The sequence below is a fragment of the Plutella xylostella genome, chromosome 3 (genome assembly GCF_932276165.1).
Source record: "Plutella xylostella chromosome 3, ilPluXylo3.1, whole genome shotgun sequence".
In the NCBI taxonomy this organism is placed as follows: domain Eukaryota; kingdom Metazoa; phylum Arthropoda; class Insecta; order Lepidoptera; family Plutellidae; genus Plutella; species Plutella xylostella.
In genome coordinates this window covers 9,260,770-9,267,991 of record NC_063983.1, presented here as the reverse complement: position 1 = coordinate 9,267,991, position 7,222 = coordinate 9,260,770, and positions in this window count along the sequence as shown.

The following is a 7,222-nucleotide window of genomic DNA, read 5'->3' as shown; positions in this document are numbered from 1 at the left end:
TGTGTTTAAATTTTCCACCTGTCTTCTACCTGTGGTACTTAGTCATTCTTATTATATTTCGCGTATTATGTTCAATTTAATTTCACAGTGTCATCATTCTGATTCTGATAGATGCGGTACGAAATGACTTCAGCCTTTATAATAGCGTAATATATCATCCATAATGCCGTATTATATTATAGCTAAGCTTTATGGGTGATATAACAATAATGGTAAGTAGGGGTACCTACTCACTATACTTAGTAGATTCTGTATGTGCATAAGATAAAGGTACGCTTAAGTAAGTATTTACGGTATCAAAGTAAGTCTACGACGTTTGGTAGGTAAATCGTAAAAAAACAAGTTTAGTGAAAAGTCACGTGACCATCAAAGTTTCTATGAAAAAGCTGTCGACTTTTACTTAGGTCTCTTAGGACAAAGGGTGGACAAAAGGTCGTTGTTTGGGTAATTTAATCGCCTGATTCACATTTTTACACCCTTTGTATCCCTATTTAAGTATGTGCCTATCATAGGTACATATAAAACACATATTATACTCATAAATGTACGTAAAATGGGGATTCAACGAACGGAATAAAAGTTGTTCAGCGCTAGCTTTTAAATAATTTGCTATCATTCTGTGGGTTTGGCTCTCGGGTAACATAGAATTAACAGCGAGATCATTTTAAAATAAGGACTTCTAGTCCTTGGAGTTAACATAAGAAGATTATAGGTACTTCTTAAGAATATTATTTTATTATATCGTTGGGCTGATCTTTTCATTCACTGCTCAATGTTATGCTTTCACAGTGACTGTCTTTTTTTATTGTGACAAATAATAATAATAATAATAATGTCCTCCTAGCCGAATTTCGACCACGGCGGCCAATCTCAACTGAGATCAGCCATCTACGCAGGAGTAGATTATAGTGCCCAAGTGTGTGCGCAGTACACAAGAGCACTCTCTGTTCCATCACTCTCATAGCCCAATGGGACGGATTGACCGACACGACTGGAGAGAGCTAGGCGCAGGACCGACTGCTTTACATGCCCATCCGACAGCATGGATCGTTTCACTGTTTCGGACATCAGGTGATCAGCCTTCTATGTCCTAACCAAACTCAGAACCACAATTTAGAAACACAAATTGATGGTCCCACCCGGGAATCGAACCCGGGACCTCTGGGTCATGAAGCGAAGCTTCTACCACTAGACCACAGAGGCAGTTTGACATTTTTTCATTGTGACAAATACAAGAGCTTCAGCGAAGGGTTTTTCACAGTGATGAAAGGATTTGCCAGTCAGATTAGCGTCAGTCGCTGACTGCACTGCCTGTGACGGACACATAGTTAATATAAAATAGTATACATATAAGGAAGAGAGGTAATCGTGCACCCCGTGTTATTTTTTTTAAAAACATATACTTACGTGAGTGGAATCTCTGTACAATCCTGTCTTTATTTTTTCAGATCCCCTTTCACGGGTGTCATGGCTGCTAATTTATGTGGCAGGTTATTTCTTGTTTAGCGTCCCGGAAACCGGAAGGGCCTGGCTGGAAAATATTTACTGATCTGCGGGACTGTTCTTTTTTTGAATGGCTGCTCGCGAATTTTCGTTTGCCTTATCTGTGGTCAGTGGGTGGGAATTATTATTCTGCGGCTATAGCAACAGGAAGGAGTTTATTCAATGAATTTCTCTCTGGCAGACAAATGTACCTCTACTCGAAATATACTAGACGCTAAGATAGTATATGAAATAAACTAATTAAATTTATAAATGACCTGCTGTATTTAAATTTCTAAATATTCCCTAAGTAGGTACTCATCTATTATAACTTTGTGAATTAACAAGCGACTATTCCTGAAGGTTTCCTAGAAGCTTCATTTGTTGCTAAACCACAAAGACGGAGACCGAGAAGGAGGGTCGATGTATAACCAGGATGCAACCACTAATCACACTGCAAGAAAATCAGCGATAAGTCAAGAGAGTACCGGCAAAAGCTGGGCTGTTAGCTTTACTAGGTGGATATATTAAAATGAATAGGTTATCTTGTTCTGAAATACTAATGTGTAAAATATAGCTTGTTGGTACTCGACGTTGACCCGTAAAATCCACTTTATTATCTTTGAACAAAAATAAACAATGAAAAATAAAGTGACTTAACATACATCATCTATAGCAATCTCTACCAGACAACCCTTCCGTCATACGTATTACGTGTAGCGAGTCCACCCCGGCGCGAGGACACGCAGTGACGTGGCTGTATGAATTTTCATGCGTCCTGAATATTCAACGGACGGATACACACTTGTTACACATCATGACATCACATACATGCACCCGCGAACAACGCCTCTCAGCGTAGCACTTGTAGCTAGAATTACTTGTGGAAATAAAGGGGTGTTATAAGACTTATATAATTTAGATCATTGTGTCTAAAGCTTATAAATACAGTCGCAAGGAATGAACAATTTCCCAACACTACTATAGCACTAATAAATTATACATTTAAACTTAAATCTAAAATATGTGCAATAAAATAAATCTACATGAATGCAATTTCTTACAATGTTAGTTAGGTACTTACAAATGAATCTTGAAAGAAGTAGACCATAAACCCGCTATGCTGGAGGGTTGACGAGTTCTGAACTCTAAAGTATCGTGGGACACCCTTCAATTTCAGGAACCCACTTGAACCTCTCTTGAAGATTATAAAAACACCAGTGGGAAAGAAGGTAGCATTCCAACTTAATACCAAAGAGCCTGTATCGACGAAAACTTTAGCAGACGTGAAAAAGTTCACGACATTTTCAGTTTTATCAAAGTTTTAACTTATTTCCCAAGTATGTGAAGAAGTTAAAGTTTTAACATGGAACTTCGTGACGTAAGGTTGGGATTGTTACGTCTTATTTCTGACTTGATAGTCGTTTCTGTTACGATTCCGATTTTTGTAGTAAGTAAAACAAAAAACTCATATCAGATTCTCATTCTTTTTGTGTTTGTGTTCTGAGAAGGCAAACAAATTAATTTTGTTTTAAAGGAAGTCCTTTGGAACTCTATACTTTTATATCAACTATAAGTCACCCTATGTACGAGTATCTAAATACAAAATATCGAATAACGGAATGTAAGTATATAAATTGAACAACTTTCAATATCGTTAGATTAGGAAAGTTTGTATATTTATGTTACTTGTAGGAGTGGTAGGTTTTAGGGCGAGTGAATAGAATGCTCCAAGGAGAGAAACTATTCTATATACTTACATACAGGGTGTTTAAAAAGGGTATATTTTAAGAAATAAGTACAAATGGGTCGTGGACATCGTGAGCAATTTTTTCAGGAATTTTCGGAAGTCGTTGAACAAATGTGTTGACTAACCCCTGAATCGCCTTTTTTCGGCTTACTACCCATAATAATTAACACCCTGTTTTTTTATAACATCAGGTTGCTGTATAACCTACCAACATAATCTACCTTTAACTTGTTGTATTTCTGTCCTGACCCACAAGGCAATTATTAAACCCAAGTACAAGATAAATAAGTCAGTTAAGAAAATGTATGCATCCCCGGGGCTTAGGTAGTATAAACTGAGACTTGGGTTTTATATACAGAATGATGTGGTGTTAGGTTAGGTTTTAGTAGGTATATTTATGTATTAAGTAGGTATTATTATTTTATTTTTTAACCATTATCAGACTAACCCCCTTATTCATAGTAAAGTTACAATACGTTTTAACTAACAAACTGTTTTGTCCCTCTCTGTCAAAGAACAAATTGTTCTTTGTTGGAGAGGGACAAAACAGTTTATTAGTTAAAACGTTTTGTAACTTCTCTATGAATAAGGGGGAAAGTATTCGTCATGGAATATACCCATTCACATTATTATTGTTAAGTTCATTGAACTTTAGATCACAGGAGTTCATATCATAACGGATTTCAAGACACGTAGGTACCTAATTAGATGTAAGTTCGTTAATTCAATAGTAATGCCGCCTTTACTGTTTAAATAGGTACATATTTATTTATAGTTAGTACATTAAACTTCGTGAGTTATAATGACTTCTTAGAACTACGTAATTTAGAACCCTTTGTTAATGTAAATTGTAGGTACTAGCTAAGTACTTAGGTACTTAGAGAAATCGGATCGTATTGATATTTGCTGAATACTACATGTTTTAGTGAAGATTGAGTGCACATTTGACACACTTAAAAAAAATACCTTTTTTTGTATCTTATAATACCAAGTTACCTCAAGAATATGACTAATATAGACTAAAACACAAACATAATGTCCATTTCATGCCCTATCTTGAAAAACTGAAAAAGTACTGATCCTACCCTAAATGTAAACAACCGTATACACGCGCCGAAAAATTCGCTAGTCTGAAACCGTTCTGAACTCTTCGGAAAGCCTATCCAAAAACAAAGGCTCAAAAACGGTTCTACCTTTTTTGGCCTAAGATTTATTTGCATAATCTCTTATTGCATAGTAACGTTTGGTCAAAGTCTCGTTTCGCCGAAAATCGTTTGGCATAAGTCCCGTTTAGTAAAAACTTATTTCGCATAATCTTGTTTAGCCTAACAATGGTATGGCCAAATCTTGAATAGCCTAATAATGCATAGGTTATACAAAGCAATAATATTCGTTTGGCTTTGACGGAGCGTCTCCCTACTTAGCGCAAACAGATGCCTTGTACTGTTTCCGTTATGTGCGAACGCTACGCTCCGCTTCGCTGCGCTCCGCTTTGCTTTTGATGAAAATGTGCAACTAACACGCTCCTCCTCGCTTTGCTCGTCGTCGCACCTATCTTTAGGTTTCGATCCCAAATCGAAAACTAACACAATTTGTACAATACATACTTGTTTGTTCATTTTTGTTTAATACATACTTAATATAATTACGAGTATTATATTTTATTAAGATAATAATATTAGGAGAAACAAGATTATACAATATTATACATACGAACATAAATTAGACATAACGAGACTTAGGTGTTTCAAGATTATGCCTAAAGAGTTTTAGACGAAACGAGCCTTATGCCACATAAGTCTTGGCAAAGTGATGATTCGACCAAAAAAGTTTTGACCATACGAGTTATGCGAAACGAGTTTTGGGAAATAAAGGTTATGCGAGATGAGGGGAACCCCTCAAAAACAAAATCTAACACGTCCGCTTTTGTAATTACGTACGGCCGTAATCCGTGGATTAGTGGGCGCGGGTCGTATAATATTTTACTGCTGATTACGTCGACTCTACTGGCTTATTGAAAATCGGGGAGGCTGCACATTTTTCCGAATGGGAGATTTTCTTTTGACGTTTAAAAGTTCCAAAATCGACCAATAGATTGCATCCGGCCTGCCGTTTTTTATGAGCTGCATGTGAGCTGCATTCTGAGGGGACGGAAGATGTCATAAATGGTACAAAGCTGTCTTAAACTAGTTAACACTTAATATTATGCATTTAACTGCTAGTTATTGCATATATGTAGCATAATCAGTTTTTATCTATGGTTGTTGTCTATGATTGAAAATGTCCCATACAATATGTGAAATGTCTAAAAGCGAATGAGAGGAGAAATTCTTCGGAAATCTGAGAATTTCTGAGAGTTTCTCCTTTTGTAAGTAACTAAGTATAATTACAGTTACTTACCGATAATTCTGGTAATTTTAATTAAAAATACTAAATTAAATTGAACAGTTATTCACAGAATATCTGATGAAGTTTCTTTCTTTAAGAAAATAACATTCCAAGAAATACCTTGTCTCTACCTTTTACCTACTACAGTTTTAATATATAACTCCTTTTATTTCTAAAGTTTCAAGGAAAAGACTCATCGAAAGCTTAGACTAGCATTAAAGTCGGCTAAATTGTGTGCTAAGATACCGTTATAATTAGTAAATATACCTTCGGGCTTCACGAAACGCTGAACTCATTAGTGGAAAGAGAAAAAGCCACAAAAAATAATGAGTCTTCGCAAAATGTCTAGTGGGCTATTCTAGAGGCACTCGTGGGGCTAGTCGACTTATTTTGGAGGCTTATTTTCGCATTCCCCGCTTTTCTAGTGGTCTAAAGTAGCATCCAACTTCAACATTGGAAATTTGTTTCAAAATTTGGCTTGTTCAGATTAATATCATAGTTTGTTTTTTTTTGCTGTAATTAGTACCTATAACAAAACATCTCTCTATTTCTGTGTTAGTACTTACATGATAAAAATGTTAATGTACTTACTTATATTATGATATTTATGATAGACAGCAAGTAGATAAAGAAAAGCTTAGTAGTGGAATAATACCTACCTCATATAAAACTATCAAAGTAAGTACTACATAGCAAAACAGTACCTAATCAAGTATAAAAAATATTGTTTATTGCGCCCACTGATCCACTTTCTGACAAATTGCCTTTTTGTTTAATTGAAAACGCTTTCATAATTAAAAAGCAATTAGTTAAAATCCCTCCGTAAGAAACTCCAAATAAATGCCTCAATCGGATGGACGGATAAAACATTAATTAATATGGGTTATTGCGATTTCTGTCTTCGGTGTAATTCGTTGGTGAACGACGATTCTCTAGGTAGGTACTGGTTTAATTTTCATTTTGCAGTCAACTACCTCCTCGTAATAATATTATACCTAAATAAGTATAAAATTTAATCGTTTATATTGTTTTTTCTTTTTGTATATTAGTTTACTAACCTAACCTAACCTACGTATCGAAGATTCAAATACCAATAATTATTGTAATAGTTATTTATACTTTCGCACGTTTTCTAGAATACCTGCGCCATTTTACCTACCTACCAAATGCCAGAATAAGCCCCCAGAGAGATCACGAGACGCTGCAGTGGCCACATGCTAATGGCGTCTTTGAGAAAAATGAAGGAAAAATTCGAGGCCCATGATCACGGAATGGCGTCACCTTGTATACTATTATGTTGAAAGCAAATTGTGGGTCTTAGCGAGACGTAAAAAATAATTTTCGCCATTTTGCAAGCCATGGCTGTAGCTGCTGTAAGTGCCGGATGTTTTTCATAGTTATCCGGGTTTTGGAGCGTGAGTGCTTTGGAAGGTTTGTTTGTTTCTCAATTACTTAATTATACATATAGGAACAAATATCTGCCCAGACCAAACATCGAACCCAGCAGGACCTTCGACATAGCAACTACGATCACTCACTAACCACTAAACCATCCGGTCGTTGTATAAAAGAAAAGTTGTAACCTGCTTTGCACATTATTTG